Below are 21,561 nucleotides of genomic sequence, written 5' to 3'. Positions count from 1 at the left end.
TGATTCTTTGTTTGAGTGAGTGCCTCTCTCGCTGAGCTCCTTAAACCACTTGCCAGACCAAAACACACCAAATTCCGGTTTACTTGTTTTTAATACCCTTCCAAGGGTATTATCAATATAGTCGGAAGCTTAAAACCAAGTGAAGCAATCATTTCCGACCCTATAAATCATATATATTCTTGATCAGCATCAACGGGGGATTCGATCTAGCTATATTTTAGAGAAAGAAAAATTTTCAACATTTTTTTTAACATTTTTTAAGGGGTTTCATCGTTAAAATGATCAAAAATTTGACAAAAAATTTAAAACTTTCAAAATTTTAAATTGAGTATGCAGATTTATTACTTTTATAAAAACTAACATAGGACCGCTTTCCGAATTAAAATTAATGCTTTTTTGGCTGAGTTATGCGTTCTTTAAGCTTTAAAAATAACGATAAATATCGATTCAAAGAATGGGAATATTTTATGTGTAATTATTTTAGTCAGAAGCTTAAAACCAAGTGAAGCAATCATTTCCGACCCTATAAATCATATATATTCTTGATCAGCATCAACAGGGGATTCGCTCTAGCTATATTTTAGAGAAAGAAAAATTTTCAAAATTTTTTCAACATTTTTTAAGGGGTTTCATCGTTAAAATGATCAAAAATTTGACATAAAATTTAAAACTTTCACAATTTTAAATTGAGTATGCAGATTTATTACTTTAATAAAAACTAACATAGGACCGCTTTCCGAATTAAAATTAATATTTTTTTGGCGGAGTTATACGTTTTAAAAATTTTGATTTCTCGACAAAAACTGTCATATTCAAAATATGGATAAAAATTTATTCAATGAATGTGAATATTTTTAACCTAGTTATGTTAAATTTCCAATACAATCCTATAATTCGATTGCAAACTGCTAGAATATATAAACTTCGGCATAACCAAGTTAGTTTCCTTTCTTGTTGTTTACTGAATTATTATAAAGTAATTGCTTTAACAACGAACATAAATCAAGGGATAATTCAGGGAATATCTTTGGGGACCACCTTTTCACCATTTTGAATATCAGGAAGTATATAAATATGTCTTTAAATAAATATTTCTTAGAAGTATTTTCTTTGTAATAAGTTGGAAAAGATTTCCTAGCTTCAAAGTAGTTTAAATATTTGAATTTCTCATTAAAAACTTTCTTCAAAAGTATAAAAAGGTAACAGCAACATTTGCACTATATTAACAAGTATTTTTATTTCCATGTTGTACTTAGTTTGTCGTGATTAAAGTCAGTTAGGAAAAACTTGCTTTCTTTCCTCGATTTTTTTTTTATTTTTATTTAGTTGGCAGCTCGTTCTTTGGACTAAGGACGCACGCAAGCGAGTTGGCAGCCCTGACCCACCTATAAAACTTTTTCATAAAATTGTCGCTCAGCCACTTTGGTTGATTTTAAAATCAATTTCCTAATCTTTGCTGAAGCATAAACCCTTCTCTTTCTATATATATTTTCACATGTATGTTTGTATATATATACATATATATTGTGTGCTCCACAGGATATTCGGGCATGTTGCCACCGTAAAGCTGTTCGTGTCCTTGGACACACCGCCCGCTTGGCTTCATAAAAATAGTTGTAAATTTTCCAAGCCGTCTGCATAAATTCAACCAGCACCCGCATCCGGTATAGGGATAGGGATAGGATCCCTACCATCCCTTCGTATATATATATATATTTAGAGAGAGAGAGAGAGACTAGTATATGTGGGACTCCCACCATTTCCCAACACATCCATTTCCATTCTACATTTCCCATTTCCATCTCCCCTGTCAGTAACTTTCACACGTCGTTTCATTTCTGGGCAGCAGCAGTAAAAAGTGACGCAACTTTTGTACACACATTGTCAACAGTCGTAAATTCAGCTCTTGCTTCTGGCTAAGCTTGATTATCCTGCTGGCTGCCCAACAAGGGGAACAAAGTTCTCAAGATGCTGTCCTTTTGTCACACAACTAAAATGCACCCGAAAAATGGTTTCCTTTTTGATTTGCAAAAAGCTGGGAAATTTGCTTGAAAATTGGGTTGGTTAATAAAATTAAGATATCTTTTGTTTAGCTTTAGATAGAATTTAAAAAAATTATTAAATTTACTTCAGCTAGTATTTAATTATTGATTTAAGCATTAACGAGCATTATTTATTTTATAATATTGTCTGAAACCCAGAATATATATTAACTAAAATATTTCCTATCTTTTCTTTACCTCAGAAACTATTTAAACTCTGACTAAAAAAATGGATTTGCCACAAACAATTTCATAGTTCTCGTTAGCCCAAGAACTAAATTTTCTCTTAGTGCTTAGATATGTTATCCTTTTATGGGTTTTTTATTGGATTTGCATTCGCCTTTTTGAACCTAATTATTTTGGTCCTTTCATTTCTTTTTTTGGAGGGCTTTTGGAAATGGGTGTCGTAGTCTGTTGGACAACTAACTCACCACAAAAAGTGTGCAACGGAATTTTGTGCAACAGTTTGCCACAAGGCTCCCCCTTTCACTCTCAACTGGCTAACAATTTCTACTCCTGCTGCTCCTTCTCCTGCTCCCTTCCTCCTTTTGGCCACATTCTGTGTTCCTTGTAATGGCATTTATGATTTGTTGGCTTCCAACTCGGTTGGCTGGCCTGAGGCTTGAGGGTCCACCTGCCGCTTGCCAGCTGTCACAGGGAGTCCATATGTCCCCATACATATAAGATAAATAGACAGACACTTGGAGAAATACTATATATATTTCCATATTCTATATAATTCTATATTCTATATTTTCTTTTCTATAATGTATATATATTTAAATACAATTAAAATCAAACAGAAACCTCCGAATATAAATACTATTCAAATGCAAACCCAAATATCTCCTGGATTACAATGCTCTCTTAAATTCCCTATAAAAGATCATCTACTTATTTCTCTCAGTGCATAAATATATATATTTATATGTACAACTGATGTATGAGCAGATATATAGCCATTTGCCGGGCTGGCAATTCCATTTTCACTTCTCTGGGAAAAACAAATTCAATTACAAGCCAAGGAATATCCAAGAGCGAAACGCGACGCCTCCTTACAGAGCAAGAAAATCTCGGGAAATGGAAAATTCAGGGGGGAGGGGGTGTTGGGAAAGGGAAAGCATACATATGTTTAGCTAAAATTAAAATCATATGCATGAAATGAGCGCGAAATTGAAATGGAATGAAATAAATGAGAGAGGAAAAAGGCAAGGAAAATGCGAGGCGACAGTTACCCATCTTGGCTTCTCCTTTCAATGGGGTTTCAGTTTTACTCGCCTTTTTTTTTAATCTTGCTCCCGCTGCACATCTTTAAATCTGGAGGAAAACTCTGAAAAACTCCAACAACAAAGTTTAACAAACTCAAAATGCTCTTAAGCGTGATAAGGCGAACGCGTGGAAAAGCGAAACTTTTGCTGCATTTTTCCCGAAACTAGGAAATTGCACAAAAGACACTAAAAACTGGAGTGCTACCTAATTGGCTTGCCTGGAAAATTGTGAAAAAGTGGGGAAAGATGTTTGAAAAATAATAGGAGACTTTACTTTACTTTCCAAAGATAATCTAAATATTATATATCCAAGATAAGGTTGTTTTCCTTGAATAATGGTAATTGAAAATATGGCACAGTTTTCTCCGCTGGGGAAAACCCATTTTCCCCAAGCATCTCTCACATATCAATATCATTATTTAAAGACTCCCTTTTTCCTCCCAATCTTCTCCTCTGACATATTTAGTAAACTTATCTAAGCAATGTTTGGTGACATTTTCCCAGAATCCCATCAGAACCCCATCTGGTTGAGATGATTTTCCAAGTGCGTGTTGCTGTCGTGACTGTGGCTTCTTACTTACATACCTCTCCATTTTCCACCCCGCGCTTTTCCGTCGCAGCTTTAGTCGCTGCTTCCGTTAAAGCTTAAAGTTGTTGTTTTGTTTGCTTGTCGCTTTTCCAGCATGTGCCGGAAGCCGAGGAATATGCCATCGCCACCATTCCCACCACCGACAAACAAAAACCACCCACCTGATGGCCATTGTCACCCTGTTCTCTAGTCTCCCCACTTTCCCCGCCTGCATTTTCCACTTTTCCCCCACCCGCTGAAAAGCAATACATCCTTTGCGGCATCTCCACTCCTCCCACAGCCCCTAAAACTAATTTATTTACCTAGAACCCAACTGCTGACGCCTATTTGTATGCAATTAATTTTGTTGTGCCTCTTTGCCCAAGACAAAACATAATATATATCCAAAGTAGAAAAAATATATACACACAAAGTACTGAAAAAACAGGGATGTGGTCAGAGGGACAGAAGAAGCTTTATAAAAAATAAAGTTTGAGAAAAAAAGATATATTTTAAATAATCAAATTGTTAATTACTTTGTTGTACTATTCTAGTTGTGCTATGGTAAAAGTTAGAAGATACGTTAGAGGTTCGAAAAGGAAATTAATAATAACTAAGCTTTAAATATTTGTATTCTTGAGATCGGTATTGATCGATATTTTTATATGATATTTTCTTCGATAAATCAAAATTAAAAAACTTAACTTAGCCAAAAATGCTTTAATTTTAATTCGGAAAGCAGTCCCATGTTAGTTTTTATTAATTTAATAAATCTGCGTACTTAATATAAAATTTAGAATATTTTAAAATTTTTCAATTTTTTTTGTCCAATTTTAATGATGTAACCCCTTAAAAAAATTGACAAAAATTCGAAAATTTAGTTTTGTACCGGTTATAGCCAGATGGAATCCCCGGTTAATGCTGATCAAGAATATATATATAGGGTCGCAAATGATTCCTTCACATATTTTTTGACTTCTGACTAAAATTATATTACCCAGAAATGGTGTTTTTAAGTTTTGTGACTTTAAAATGTGTGTTTTTTTAAATTAATTATATTTATATTTAATATTATTATATCATATTTAAATATATATTATATATTTGTTATTATTTCAAACTATCTTTATATGTAAACATTTTCTTTAGTTCTTTTTAGTTATTTTACAGGCCGTACAATTTTGTATTAGAAAAATAAAAATGTTTAATTTTCAAGATATATATTTTTAAATGAAATAAATATATTATTATTCCGAATTTTTCTTTATATTCAAAACATTTTCTCTCGCTCCTCTGGGACAAAACCGGTGATTTTGTGAAATCAACTTAATTGCCAGAGTCCCCGAAAAATGGCCATCCTGCCTGTCAACGATCTAATGAAAATTGATGTTATATGATTTACACTTTTCTGTGTGGCCATTTCATTGTTTTATTCCACCCACTCATCCCCTCCACCAAAAGAATAGAGATAAAAACGCAAATAAAATGAATATTTGTGAAGGCAGGTGGGAAGGGAAAACGAGAGAGCTGGCTTTTGGGTGGATGGCCAAAATTAATTAATTTCGCGAAACACGAAGGATCCTCATTAATTGATTGCCTGCTGCGGGGGAGGAACAAAAAAAGAACACTCCTGGCCTCTGGCTATACAAAAGCTTTAAATTACTTTAAAATACAGTAAATCACAGAAGGCATTGAAAAATACATCGATCTTAATATTTCAACAGAGTTCATTCCATTGAAAATTTCAACTTTAGTGAGTCTGAATTTCTAATATCCAAAAAAGAAGTAAAATCATTCTAAAACTGGTCAGTTCGATTATAGTGTTTCTGAATATATATCTAAAATCCAATCATGGAACCGCAATGCTGCAAATGTTTGGATCTACCTATTGCCGATCAAATTGGAAATCGAACATTGGACTTATCCCATTCTCTGGGTGAATTTATATCCTTCCTGGTGGTACTTCCTTTGGCTTTCTATGCTGTCGTCTGGCACAATAGTCACCTGAAGGCCTTCTTCATTGTCCTGGCCTGTTTGCTGCTATGCGAATTCATTATATTCTTTGAGCCCATGGAAATGAAGGATAGGTTTGCCGAAACTGCAAAGCTGGCATTTGCTGGACTGATCAAAGTTATTGGTCACCTTGGGCGGTTCAAGGACAAAATCATTGAAATGCATAACAATCATTTGAATACTATTTAAGGGGTACCATTTTCCAATCAAGTAACTAGTCTTATATTAAGTAAGTAAGTTGTATTTAATGTTTATTCTTTTAATATAACTAATATAATCGTAGGTCTTGCTATAAATCCCTTCTAAAGGATACCAAATTTACACTCTCCTAATGATATATTACTCAAAGGATACTACTCAAATTTCTAAGCAAGTAAGTTTACATTTGCAAAGAATTAAATGATATTTTCTTTATAATAACTTTCGTTGCCTTAGGCTTTAATATAAAATTATTATTAAATCCCATTTAAAGGGTACCAAATTGTCTTTCTAAGAAAAATTAACATCACCCAAAGGAAACTCCAGCTTTTTAAAACCCATTTTGAAGCAAGTAAGTTGTTTGAGCAACTCTTAAGTATTAATTTTTTTATCAAAACTTAATTAATCTCAGGTTCATATACAAAATTATTATAAATCCCATTCAAAGTGTTTAAAATTTCAACTCTTCATACGATATATATACCCCAAAGGCTACTCCCCAAATCTTAAATCAAGTAAGTTAATATTTGCAACTCTTAATTTCTTAATTCTTTTATAATAACTTACATTAATCTTAGGCTTATGGGCAAAGCAAACCAGATTTCACAGATTCATCCTGCCGCAAACTCACCTGGAAAAAATACAAAAAAGGAATAATCATTTTTAATGTAACAAAAAAATAAAAGAAAGCGCCTGCGGGTGGTGATAATAATACAATATAATACATAATTCAGAATGCAAAAGATGGGCACTTAAATAATTTTTAATGACGCATTTTAATGCGGCTAATTGCAAAGGATATTTTTTCATAATTTTCACATGCCAATGTCCGTTGTTTCCTTCTCTCTCTCTCTCTCTCTCTCTCTCTCTGTATTGCTTTCTCTATCTCTTTCCCTCGCTTTGGTTTCGTCCTTTTTGTGATGTAAGAGAGTGGAAGGCGGGGGCTATTAACTGTCAGTGGCAGTTGAATGAAGGCTGCGGTCAAAACTAAGCCACCAACACAGACCAATGCGAGGAGACCAGAGGAAAATGGAAGGAAGGAATCTCCTTTACCCCCAGGTTTTGGGGCTGGAAAAGGAGGCAGCAGGATCCGGTTTTTGGGAGGGGGAAAACGGACCACGGCTTTATCCTGCGGTTTGGTCTTTGGTCCGGCAGAGAGAGAGAAGACAAATTTTATATGATATATCGGTCGTAATATTAAATTGAATTTCTTTTACAGAAAACTTTTAGAGAAGGAGATGTTAAAGGTATTAAAAAAGTTTATAAATTATTGAAAATATTATTTGCAGAACTAGAATAGAATTAGTTTTTAATGGTTATCGAAATAATCATTTTCGGTATTCAACACCTATACAAAATTCTCTAGAATAAAATAATAATTAATATATTCATCGCTTATTCGATATTTAGTAAAAAGTAATGAAATACTTAAACCCTATTATCGATCCAATAAGATATCGATAACTTTGCCATCCCTAGCACCGCAATACCTGGACAATGGCTGGCCTGTTGCTTTTTGTGTGCATTAATTATTTAGGAAACCCGTTGCATGAAACGTAATGTGGTTATATAAGGCTTTTAACCCATGCCAGCAAGGTGAGTGTCCAGGTGCCGAGGGGGTTAAAGTTAAGACAAGACCCCGGATCAAGCCAATCAGAGAGAGAGATACTGAGAAAAAGTTAAAATTCAGTGGTCAAAAGTGTCAAAAGACAGCAAATTCCATTTATTTTTATTTTATCATCGTAAGAAAATCCTCAGTTTACCAATTTCCCCCCCGCCTAGTTGCATCATTGTGCCCACAGATTATTATTCAGTTTCAATTTTTTGTTTGCATTTTTCAGCTGTGCTTCGGGGGAAATCAACAAAAGTGCTAGGGAAAAAACCGGGGAAAAGCGGTGGATCAACAATTCAGCGAATGATGACAGGTTGGAAAATATATGCAGGCATAAATATTTAAGATCAAAACGAAAATGAAACATAAAAGTGAAGAAGCTTAAAAGGCTTACATTATTCAGTCAGAGATTTCAGTATTTTTGGATAACAATTCTGGAATGTTGGGCTTTTTAAAAGATAATTATAATAAAAACATAATATTATTAAGGGTAATAAATGGAATAAGTTGAAAAAGAAAGGAAAGCTTAAGTTTGGTTTTAAATAAAACAATAAATAGAATAAATCATTTTTGTAAATAATAAATAAATATTTAATATATGTATACCGACTCTCAATTATTTCAATTTCAATATTTAAAAAATCGTAGTAACTGGTGAGATAATATTTAATACTAAAATAAGTAAAACAAAGGTCTTGAAGTAACTCAACTAATCAAGTTTCAATTGTTTTCATTGTTAAATATGGTTTATGTTGGTTTTAATTTTTGTTTTGTCATTCAGTTCATTGTTTTATTTTATGTAAATCTGCTTTATGACTTGTTAATTTTTTTGTTGCAACATAACTGGGGAATACCTGCTCTTTATGTACCTCAATCGATGATTGTTTGCAGACAGCCCGCAAAAAGTCAACCTTTCCCAGAAGAGTCCATCCTCTCTCTCTCGTTTCAGTCACGTTTTCCAGCTAGCTTTTTCCCCAGTTTTCCCTCGATTTTCCCCCCTTTTTCCCTTTTTTTCGCATTCCCAGGGACGTGACTTTGAAGGGTGGTTGGTCGGTAGTCGTGGTGCCCTGGAATTGAATTAACTAAATGAAATTTGAACGTGGCGTCGACTGATTAACCCATGACCATTACCAGTAAGGCATGAAAGGGCGTAGTGAAGGGGGTCAAACCGCGTCTTGACAAATGATGCACTCGAATGTCAACATTTAATTGTCGGCAACAATCGTCGCGTAACAAGTAGAAATTGAAAATTAATGACAACTCGGTTGACCGCAGCAGCATTGACATTGTGTGATGCAGTCGAGCGGCAAAAGCTTATTTCGCTCAATGAACGCCATATAATAAATAAATAAATAAAATGCATATGCCATAATGTAAGCGATATCATTTTAGCAAAACCCAACAAATCGAAGTGTGCATCGATGTTCAATGGGGCATTAAAAAGGCAATTCTAATGATTCGTATAGAAATTTTTTTTTAAATATTCCACAGAAAGTATAAAATTACAGATGGAAGAAATGTAAATTTATCGATACTTTATCGATTTTTAAGAGGTAAATAAATTAATTTATCACACAGGAATACATCACAATGTTCAAATATCAATTTATATAAATATTTGAATATTGTAAAGGATTTCTGTGTTATAAATTGATTTACTGTTTGATATATCGAATAGATATAATAGAAAAAGGAAACAAATAAAATAAATATTTTTTTAAATTCGATATTTTTCGATAAATTTTATATTTTTTGATCAATTCAATATTTTACCCTAAATTTTTCCTTTATAAATATTTTCCAAGGTTAAAAAAAAACTAGGATAATTATCTTTAAGTATCCAAAAATACCATCAAATATTTAATTTGAGCTCTACAAGTATGTTTTGAGTTCTTTTAAACTTCAATATAACCCTTAAAAATAATTTAATAAATATTAACTACATTTTATTTACTTTTCACTACCAATAAAATGTTGAAATAAACAAGTATGACCTGGAAAATGAAATAAATCAATCGCAATCAGTAAACAACGCCGAGTAAATAGAAACCTTGAAGGCATTTTTCCAATCAGAACCCCTAAGACCCTGTTCAATTTCACGCTTGTCAACAAATCAGGTTTCACTTTCAAGTCACTTGGCCAAGGTCAAGACATATGCACATATCCATATACATATATATATTCTCCACTATATTATATATATATTTAAATATGATGTAAACATAAATAAATCAGGCTAAACAGAGGAAAAACTGTTTACAAAACAAAAGCGTGGGGCAAAACTTTCATTTTCATTTTCATTTATTACGTTATTATTATTTTTCGCTTTCGTTTTATATTTGCTATATATTTATGGATTGGAATGGGGAGAAGAGTTCTCCAATGACGTCATTGCGAAACGAAACGTAACGAAACGAAACCACCAAAGTAAATGAAAAGTATACTACATGGCATTAAGTTTTTCCGCTTTCCGTAATAAAAATTGTGGTTTGTCATGCGATTTTGGGATGTGTGGAAACAAAGTCTCTCCCCAAGCCGCAAGCCTCGAAGAACCCAAAATAACCGTAACTGGGAACCCTTTCACTTTAACTTGGCTAGCTTTCCTTGGGGAAAACTCCTTGGGCCTCAGCCCCCCCAACCCCCAGGGAAAATCCCTAATAATCAGCTGCCTCTAACTGATTACAATCTTAATCAAAGGCGAGATTTTAAATGGAAGTTTCGTTTCGGTAGTTTCACAAAGTTTTCCAAAATGGGTTTGGGTTCAAAGTAAATATCTTTGTATATAGGTAAGAATTTAATTTCAGCAAAATCTTTGAGCAGTTATTGGTTTTTGTTAAGGTTTTAACTTGAGTAACTCAATTAGCATTAATTTTGTTTAAATGTTTTCATTTACCTTGCGGTGTCTATACGAAGCCTACTCATTTAAAAGAAATTTTAAAAGTATTTTGGATTTTAATATACGGATTTTAAATAATTTCTTCTCGTATTCACGTTTCTCCGAAAATGTTCTTGAAATAAACATGAAAAACAAAGCAATTTGCTTTGACTAAAAAACAATTTAAAAACTGTGATTATTTTTCTTTTGTCTTTGACTTTGGTTGCTGCCGCTCTTAATTTCCTTTTATAGCGAATTATGCCTGAAAATCGCATTGTTTTTCTTTGGAACTTTGCTTCTTTACATCATATTTTCATATTTTCCATTTTCATTTAATTTATTTTTCGCTTTCACTTTAAGGCTCGAGGAGTTTGCCTTCTGTTTTTTCTCTGTTTCCCAATTGTTCCTTTTTTTTGTTTTTAAATTAATATATATATATTTCTGTATCTGTATATGTATATTCATTTTTCTGTCAGCGGCACGCAAGTGAATCCTGAATCCTGCCCAGCCTGGCATTTGTGTGCTCCCGACAGAAATCCTGGGCGCATATCCTTTTAATTGAAAACACAGTGGCCCAGCCGGAGGGCCGCCCACAGCGCGAATCCAGTCCGCGGACTGACTTTATATAGAAAACCGGAAAAGCAAACTTTTGGAGCACCGAAGTTTGTATATCCTAGCACTTTTCAATTGAATCATTAAATAATAGAAGTTCCTTTCATATATTATATATTTTTAGAGTACATGAAAATCTGTTAAAAGACAGCATTAATATGGCAGCTATATAATATAGTAATCCGATCTGAACCGTTCCGACATATATAAGAAAGAAAATAGTGTACAAATAATCTTTAAAGTTTTATTTTGAAATCTAAAAAAATGAGATACTAAGTCTAGTAAAAACGAACATGACTAGATTTACTCGGCTGTTGTTGCTCATCAAGAATATATTCTTGTGTTTCAAACTTCTCAAAAAAATTATAATACCCTTTCAAACCATAGAATAATAACAATAACGATTTAAATTAAGTGCAGCGCCAAGCGAGTTTTTTGAGTAAGTAATCGTTTTTAATTTAACAAGTACGTGACAGTTCTTGAATTTCGTCCTGGCGGTCCTTTTCGCACCTCAATCGAAAGTCACGTGGCAGCATTAAGTGCCAAATTTGTTGAAAATTCAAAGCAAGAAAGTGACAGAGAGAGTGAGAGAACGCCAAATGAAATGGAAACAAAATGCTTAAAGTTAAATGTTAATTTTCCTTGGGACCCCATCTTCCAGTACTTTTTTTTTGGATTCGTGTGTCCTTCGAATAGGGGAGTGAGGGGTGGTAATTGCCATTGATTTTTTTTTCAGTGAACTGAAACGGAGGGGAGCAAGGGAAATCACTTTTTCGTTTTATTGCTAAAGTTGAATTAATTAATTTGGAGCAAGATATCCACAAAGGTTTTTCCTGAACATAAATGTTTGAAAAACTTTGAAATTTTACGTTTCTTGATTAAAAAAATATTCAATTATAATAATAATACATTTATATTTACAGTTTTACATTTAAATTTGCATTTTTATCTATTTTTAACGATCGTTTGTATGGCAGGTATATGATATACTAGTCCAATTTTAATAAAATTTTACACAAAATTCTAGAATATTATATAATAGCTCTATATCAAATTTGATGAAAATCTGTTGAAAACTGGAAAAGTTGTAATTTTTGTTTTTTTAAATTTTTCGATCGTTCCTATGGCAGCTATATATATATGTATATATAAAGTCCACCGATTCGCCATGCTCCGACTTATATACTAGTAAAAATATATAGAAGAATAACGACATTTAAATAGCTTAAATTTGGTCCGAAACCAATCTCGCACGTCTGTGCATATGATTCCCAACTGGTTCTAACATCCCCGGAACGAAGTGTCTTCTGCCGGCCAAGTATCAGATATGTGTTGTGTTACAAAAGTTGCAAGTCATTGTTTATTAGTGTTCAAAGTTAGTAACTGATCATACATACTTCCGGTCATAGATACTTGGTGATCATAGTCACTTACTGGTCATAGTTACTTACTATTCATAGATACTAACTGTTCAGAGTTACGTAATGTTCAGAGTTAATTACTGATCATAGTTACTTACTGGTCACAGATACTTACTGATCATAGTTACTTAATGTTTATCGATACTTACTCTTCAGAGTTACTTACTGGTTATAAGATACTTAATGTTCATAGATACTTACTGATCATAGTTACTTACTGGTCATAGATACTTACTGTTCATAGATACATACTGTTTAAAGTTACTTACTGCTCATAGTTACTTACTGATCATAGATACTTAATGTTTATAGATACTTACTTATCATAGATACTTACTGTTCAGAGTTACTTACTGGTCATAGATACTTACTAGTCATATATACTTACTGATCATAGTTAAGTTCTTATTGTTATTGTTATATATAGTTAACTTAGTGTTTAAAGGTCCATTACATTTAACAACCTTTTCCCCTTCAGTTATATTAAATTGGATTCCGATTTTCATAAAACTAATTATAACTAATTATAATAAATAAAATAATTACAAATTCATTATTTTCCCCTAGTGGAATCTTTTACCGTTTAGCTAAGCATAATTATGGTTTTCATTTTTTGCGGGGCAATCCTTTCCTTTTCGGGGGAATTTCAATTCAATATTAGAAACCATAAAAAAGGGATCTAAAAAGGATATGGTTAACTTCAGTGGGAGGGAGGCATGGGGATAGGTTCTTAGAAGGCTTTTAGTCCCGGCTTTATTTTAAAGACAGCAATCAGTGAGTGGCGGACCAAAAAAAAATCAATTTTAAATGCTCGAAAAATCCATCGATAAGAAAGTTAACCCACAAGGGTATATAAAGCTATATATATATATATATATATATATATATAAATATATATATACGAAAATATATATATATATATATATGTATGTGATTATCTTTATGCCTTTTCACTTAATTTATTGTAAAATGTTAAATTTCACGAAGCGGAAATGTTTATTAGAGCGGAAATTGTTATTTTTAGTGTGATGGGCAGGTTTGTGCTTGTTGCTGTCGCCTTTTTTTGTTTTTGTTGGTTAGCTTAGAACAAAGGCGACAAAAGGATACTAAAGTCCTTTGTCAGTATGCATGTGTATGTGTATTTTGCTCCTCTTTAGCTCTGAGCTGCCAAGAATTAATTTATTAATATTTTTTCGTTTATTTTTTTTTGGGAGGCTAACAGGCAGCCCACGTGTCGTATGCGCAACATATTAAGTATACGACGTGGAAAAAGGAGTACACCTGCTGCTGCTTTTCAAACATTATCCTGCCAACCTGTTAATTAGTTGCCACCTTCATTTCAGTTTTTGTTTCTTTTTTTGCTTTATTTAAAGAAGAAACAAATTAACAAGAAAAGGTAGAAGAAAATATGAATTTTCTTACTTTTACTTTGATTTCGTAAGAGCTAATAACTTATTTATTAGGTCTTGAAGTCAACTAAATAAATTTGAAATAATTTAAAGCCAAAAGATATTATAAATCCCTGCTGAGCTGTCCTTTCTTGAATTTTTCAGTTAGCAATTTTCATATTTATTCGCTTAGCATTTCTCGCCGTATATTTTTTTGGCACTTGAATATTTATCGAAGCTTAACTCGCTTTTTGCATTTTATAAACTCCGCGACCAGCTGGGACCCCTGAATGTCTTCGGAATCTGCTTAAAAATGTTCTCTTTTAAATACTTAATGCAAAATACTTTGCTTGCCGCAACTTGGCCTATCCCTTGGCTCTTTCTTAGCCCTTTCCGCCACATTTCAAATTAATTTTACAGCTGCCAGTTACCAGCTTGGTGGCCACCTTGCTGCTATAATGAAGTAGCAAATAAATAGCACTTCTCAACCATTCCACCTCATTCTTAGCCATCGTCTTAGCCCTTGGCAATAACAAACATAGAGAGAGAGTCCGGGTAGGGAAAAACAACAAGTTGGGAAAATAGCTTGGCAGAGACAAAAGGAATGGCCAAGTGCTAGAGTCCAGACATTCTTGGGAAATTTTTCTTATAAATGCAACCGGTTAGTTTGTCATTTATAATGGCCACTAAGGGGATTTTACCTTTAGATATTTACCAGTGAAAATTAAGTATATGAGTTAACTGATTAAGCTGGAGATTTCTTTAAATGGAAATTGTGTGATATTAACTTATTTGGTTAGGTAATAAATATATCAATTAATATAAATATAAAGATATAAAAATATCTACAAAAATATATTTTCTTATTATCTTTTTTTTTCTCTGATTAATAAATGTTTTCATTTGATGTAAGATTAATAATTGAAAAAGGCTTGTATAGACATTAATAATAAAACCGTTTCTTGTCTTATTTATTGTATTAAATACTTTAATTAAAATAAAAATTACGTTTAGCTTGCTAATAGTAAGAAATAGACATCATATACCCTCCCTCTTCACTGCCTATTTATTTTATTTATAATTTAATTTATATCAAAGACTCAATGTCCCTCTTCTATAATATTTTTCCAGTAAAATTAAAGGGTATTTCACTGCAACTCCCGAGTTGATTTTCCCTTCAGCGTAAATGCTACTTTTCTGTGCATTTTTCATTGCGACTTTGGACAGAGAAAAATAAACCGCTGCATACTTATCTGGGCACTCAGTGGAGAAGACAAAAGCGCAGTTCCCTGCACAAATTTACATGCAAATTAAATGCGATAAATTCGTTGTCGTCATTGTTTTGTGCTTTCTCTCTCCTCATTTCAGCGCTGACGTCATCAAGGCAAAACTAAAGTGAAGTGGAGAAGAAGGAAAAAGACGCAAACCAAACCAACCTGGGCAATTTACATAAATCAGGGTCACACCTCCAACGAACAATATACACCGCACTTAATGAACGCCTTAGCCTGCACTTAATGCACGTTAATTTCATTTCACTGAACCAACAAACCTCAAAAAAAAGGGGTATATATATAGAGATATATATACAAGATATATGTATATATGTATAGAAAGAAAAAAAAGCAATTAATGAACCGCTCATCGTTTATTCATCAATTGCAATTTGCCATCGAAACCCAGAAAGGGTTGCGGCGGCCATCAGCAATATGGAAGGAATAAGGAAGTAAGGCAACCTATAGGGTCAGAGTTCGATGTGGCAATCAAATACATAGAGCACACAAAGCGGGGGAAAAAAGGAGAAAAACAAATGAAAATAGAAAAGGAAAGACAAAGAAGAGCAACAACTAACTAAACAAAAAAAAAAACAGTGGGCTAAAGAATGTAATTTTTTAATGAAGAAATAATACAAGGAATATTTTGTATAAAAGTCTATTCATAGGTTCAAGTGAAAGAGAGGAATATATGTTTAAAAATTATTAAACGATATTAGAAGTAAGAAAGTTGATTATAGTTAATGTAAACTATTAAGTAAAGTTATGAAACTATACAGAGATATATTATTATGTAAAGTAAGACTAATTTTAAACTGACTCAGTTCTATTCCAAAAAACTTCCTTAATAGGATTTTACTTTTTTATACCTTTCCATAAAATATACATTTATATGCATATATGCAAAATCCGTAGAAAAGATCTACAGGTGTTTTAGCACTTATACAATGTTAGGAGCAACGCCTCCTTTTGTCTCTTTCTTCTTAGCCATATAAATCGTTATAGGGACAAATCTGTATTGTGTCACTAACAGAATCACTCACGTTCTTTGATTGGTGACAGTGGGGCGGTGGGGGAGGCTGGTCTCCTTTGTTTCATCCTGCTGCGTTTACTTGTCCAATACCAATTATATCATTTTCTCAATGAAAATCCCTCCACCCTCCAGCCCCAGTAAACCTCAGGTTTTCCCTTCACTTCTTTATTTCACGTCTTGTGTCCATTCAAAAGGAGGGATTTTCATCGTCTTCGTCTTTGTCTCCCACTGTGCCATGAATGACAACAAGAAAATAAATGAAATTGAGCGTTCATTCCTGGCTTATTCAAAGGCATGAGCCACGCCCCTTCCCCTCCATCACGCCTTCCAATTTCACCCAAAACAAAAATAAAAGAGAGAAAGAGAGAGGGGTAAAGCAGGGAAAATCGGTAAATAAACAAGCAAAGAGTGAGAGTGAGAGGTAGAGCCTGGCAAAAAGTTAAGGAAAATATTTACAAACGAATTAACGTAATGAAAATAAACCAGCACAGATATATATTTTTATATATATGTTCCCGAGCCCGATCATGATGGCCATGATAATGATGATGACGCCACAGATCCATAAAAAAGATAGGAGAAGTATTAAAATAATAAAAGTCAGACAAAAGTTAACACCAAAAATATTATAAAAAAACACTATAAATTATATATTTAGTGCATGTATAATTTCCGTAGTAAATCCCTTTACTTAATCAATAAATATTGTGAAAATAACAACAAAATGATTATACTTTCCCTTCCAATTTACAATAGAAATATAAACCAACAAATTTGTTCTCTCTGCATTCCATAATTCCCATAATTCCCTTTTTTGTTTCCTTTGCTGATAAGATACCGAGATACAATTGTAATGCATGTCCATAAAACTTGAACAATTCCACTAGAAAATTCCGAAAAACAAAAGGTCTGGCAATGGGAGTGTGCGGGGAAGTGGAGAATAGGAGGAAGTCTATTGACCTTGGCCCACAACTCGATGAAACCATCTGGTCATGTCAAACAACAACAGAAAATAGAAGCCAAACAGCAAACTTAGAGAAATATTCAAAAAAGGCAACCCTAAATTTAGTATTTTATGCTTTTTGGTATGGAGAAACCATTGGGAAGGGGTTGGGAAAAGTTGAGGAAAAACGTCAAAACGAGCAAAAATTAATGGAAAATTTCTTGAAAAAAAAGTGTTTATCTTTTCGGGCAAAGCGATCAAATACAAAGAATATTATGTGTTTTTGGCAGCAGATTATTCCAGACATTGTGCGTATCATAAATTTCAATTCTTTCTTGCTGCACAAATAAGACATTATATTGACAAAAGTTTCAATTTATAGTAATGAGTATTTGTTTTCATTACTTTTGGTCAAGAATATTTATTGGTTATATCTTGCTTAAGAGTAAGTTTAAGTCAAATTTATAATTTAAATATATATATACTCAATATTAATATGAAAAATTTATCACTCTTGTCTTGGAACTGCTACTAATAAAAACCATTTAATATGTTTTTTAAGCTCTGACAAAGTAAGGCATTCTATTGACAAAGAATTTAATTAATAGTAGTTATACCTACACTACAGTTTTCATTAATTCTATTTCTTTATTTATTTATATTTAATATCCTTAAGTAAAAGTCATAATTTCTATTAATAAAAACCTTAAACAAACCCCATTTAGTATCCTTTAGTTGTAGCTTGACACTATTTTTAGTGACCAACTAGGCGTATACGTATTTTAAATACGTATACGACATGGTGGCCGCTTGAGGAAGAGCTCTCCCTCCCTCTCTTTCCCTCTATCTCTCCGTCTCTCTCTCTATGTGTGTCTTGGAGGCATTCTCAACATATTTGCCAACAAGTCTCGTATAGAATTCCTTGGCCGTTTGGCGTTTTTTTTTTTTTTTTTTTTTATTTATCGCCCAGTTGTGTTTGCTCTTTGCCACTCGATTGCCCCTTTCATAGCCATTCTCCCGCTGCTTTATGGCTGTTATTGTGTTTTTTAATGTCGCACACACGCGTTCAACTGTGTGTATATATAAATATATATACAAAGGAATATATATACATACGTATCGATTACAGGACTCGTGGACTATTGTTCTAGCCCAGCCCAACTGATAGAAAATTCCCTTTGAGCCCGCACAAAATGGAGGCGGACGTGGAAATCTTGTTCGTCCCCAAGACCAAAAACAAATAATAACACTTGTCAGCCAAGTTAAAGTTTATGAGAAATTTTTAGAGTTCAGTGTATGTATTAATATAGCATAATGTAGAAAATCTAAAAACAAAATCCTGATATATAGAATGATAGAGAATATATATAAATACTTAGATTTGGGTATGTGTTTACGAAAGTTTCCATAGAATATTAAGAAAACCTATTTAGATCGATTAATATTTTATGGAGTAAAACCTAAACTTTCATTAGCACACTGTTAAATATCGAAAAATATATTGATTTTTATCGAAAATACATGAAAATTGTTATTCGAAATTCATGGCAACAATAAAATACCGATTTTTATGTCGACTTCTAAATTAATATCGGTAAAATAAAAAATATATCGTTATTTTCTTGCATTTATAGTTTTATAAATATGAATAAATATTGAAAATATTGTTGTAATGTCGATTATTACTTTTTTTAAAGGCTATTAAAAATATGCTTACTCCCAAATCTTTTCTAAGACTCACTTCCCTAGTGCACATTCTTTGTTGGCCAGTGTAATCTTTTTGCTGCCGCCTCGAAAGGCTTATCATATTGTATCTGAAAGTCTAATTTCGAACTGAAAGTGAAAGTAAACCCCGTAACTGAAACGGAAGATGGAACTGGAACTGGAACTGTAACTGCCGGCCACTCTTGGCTACTTTAGATACTTTGCCTACTTTGGCTACTTTGCCGGCATTAAAATTTCGTTTATTGCCGACCGGGGAGCTGTTAAGTCGTCAAACGGAAAGCCTCCACCAAAACGAGAATTTTCCCTCAGAGTCTTGGGCTTTGCCATCTTTTCCCAGCCTATAAAGTATCTTATTTTGTAGACGTCGAAGACGTTAATACTCTTAAGGCTTACAGTGAGATTTCCAGCTCAGAAGATTGTAGGATATTTTCTATATATAAGCCAATTTATTATAATAAATCATATTTATATACATATATTGGTTTAGGGAATGTGAAAATTTAGGTTTAAATATTTATTTTAAATATTTAAATACAATTCTAATTTTGTTGTTATATTCTTAAATAGGAAAATCAATATATAAAATCCCAGAAAAAAAATATAAAAATCTATCGATTTTCAAACCAAATCCAATTAGTTATTTCTTTAAGGTCATTCTGTCTTAAGATGTAATATTTCATATTAAATAAATAATTACAAACTTCCCTTAAAAATCAAAAGAAATCCCTAAAAAGGCAGTGTAATATCCAACTAGCTTTATCCCTCGTTTTATTTTCAAGATTGGTGGATGGAGGCTTCTCTATTGATATGTCTGATGGGAGATGTTCACATGTACAAATGTTAATTTTCCCTTTCCCTTCAAGTTTTCCTTGTTTTTGTATATTTTTTGTTTATTTTTTCTAAAGCTTTTGATGAAATTGTATCCCCAATCGTCAGTCAACTTTCCATGTAATGAGCTTCGGTTCGCTTTCACTACTAAATTCCAGTATCTAACTTAATTCCAGTATCTATCTACTTTGACTTTGAGTATGTTGACAACGCAATTGATTTAATTGAGATTAGAACGCATTCTCGATTTTCCCTTTTGCCTTCGCACACTTTTCCACCCATTGATACAGCAATGAAAATGCAAATTGAAGTGCACAGTCCACAGATGCGTTGAATAGGAAAATGGCTTTCAGTGATGAAATCAGAGTATCGGATGGGGTTAAAGGGGGGTTTGAAGAGTGCAGGGAAAGGACCTAGAGGGTTAAGGGTGGGCTTAATTCGAAAATCGGATTTCAAAGAAACTCAACCATTTAAGCAGAGATAATCCTTTTTCTGTTGCAATTGATTGTCTGTTAAGTCAGAGGATTTTATTATGAATATTTTGTTATTTTTTTATGAGTGAATATTGAGCTGATTAAATGGTATTACAAATATTTAGTTACTAATATCATTTACAAAAATTAATTAACTAACAGAAACCATTAAAAATGTCTTGAAATAATATATATATTCATTCTTATAATAAAAACTTCCTTTCAACCGTTAATATTAAACCTTTAGTTTATTATGGCAAAGCTAAAGAAAACTTTTCCACTTCCCACTTGAAGGAAATCAATCTCTAGCCAGAATTCTGAAGGCACCCATCTGGCATGAAAAACTTCAACTAAGAAGTTTCGCTCATTAAAAATTAATTGTTTATAAAGTCGAAGGAGAAGAAATTACACACATATATCAAGGATATATATAAAATATATACTAAGAAATTTATTCTTCAAATTATCCAATGCAAGCTATCTTTAAGCTGAAAATTTTGCCCAGCGCTGTCACTCATTTTCCACGATTTTCTCAGCGTTGAATAGTTGCATGTACAATTTACCGCTGCTACCTTTTGAGGCAGCCAACAAGTGTTTTCATTGCAATTAGCGATGTTTCACCAGAGCCGCCGCCTCTAAGGTTTTCCACCCTTTTTTTCCCACCTCCCCTAACGTTTTCCTCCGCCTTCATCCCACCCCCCTTCTTGTTTTCCGCCACTCAACTCGCAGCTTCATTCTTCATTATGCACAAGTTGCTCTGTGGCCCACTTTTCTTGGGGCTAACAGATAGACATGCCCATGACACGGCCACGCCCGCAATTCACGCTTGACATTCAACGCCCCCGGGCCCCCGTCGGAGCGTCCTGTGAGTCCTGTGAGTGCTCAGGATTGTATGGGCTACACTACGAGAAATTAGATACCAAATTATGGGTATTCAAATTAAGAGGAAATATTCTCAAGTCTTCCAAATATGCATTTATTCTCTATTATTTATTAAGAACAAGAAAAGAAGACTCCTAAAGCAAAAAATTGCCTAGTTTTTAAGAACTCCTTATAGGGATGGAAATAACGAAGCGATATATCGATACTTTATCGATATTTGACGCGGAAATCGATATACAGATTTAAATGAATAAATAAATCAATAATCAATCAATTGTATTTAATTTACTTGATCATTATACCCTCAAAAATAGTATATATAAATTAACTAAAACTTTTCCAAACTTGTTTCGTTAAAATTGATAGCGACACATTTTGATAATTAAAATTTTAACATTTCAAAACT

General features: G+C 33.0%; 1 protein-coding gene and 1 long non-coding RNA gene across 3 annotated transcripts in view; one reads left to right on the top strand and one right to left on the bottom strand.

Moving 5' to 3' along the window:
* Nucleotides 1-21,561, bottom strand: part of dnc (phosphodiesterase dunce) — a 227,933-nt gene that overhangs the window by 171,196 nt on the left and 35,176 nt on the right. The gene's annotated exons all lie outside the window — the stretch shown is intronic.
* Nucleotides 5,552-6,806, top strand: LOC110184477 (uncharacterized). 2 transcript variants are annotated; one of them, XR_002319697.2, is made up of 5 exons: nt 5,552-6,120; nt 6,175-6,264; nt 6,327-6,441; nt 6,502-6,604; nt 6,668-6,806. It is a non-coding gene; the product is annotated as an uncharacterized LOC110184477 (long non-coding RNA). The 2 variants fall into 2 exon arrangements; XR_015270320.1 differs by having other exon boundaries at nt 5,608-6,120; nt 6,538-6,604.

Source organism: Drosophila serrata, unplaced genomic scaffold (genome assembly GCF_035046125.1).
Source record: "Drosophila serrata isolate PLE 108 unplaced genomic scaffold, ASM3504612v1 contig_8, whole genome shotgun sequence".
In the NCBI taxonomy this organism is placed as follows: domain Eukaryota; kingdom Metazoa; phylum Arthropoda; class Insecta; order Diptera; family Drosophilidae; genus Drosophila; species Drosophila serrata.
Note: the sequence above shows the minus strand (reverse complement) of the source record. Positions and strands in the feature narration are given on the sequence as shown.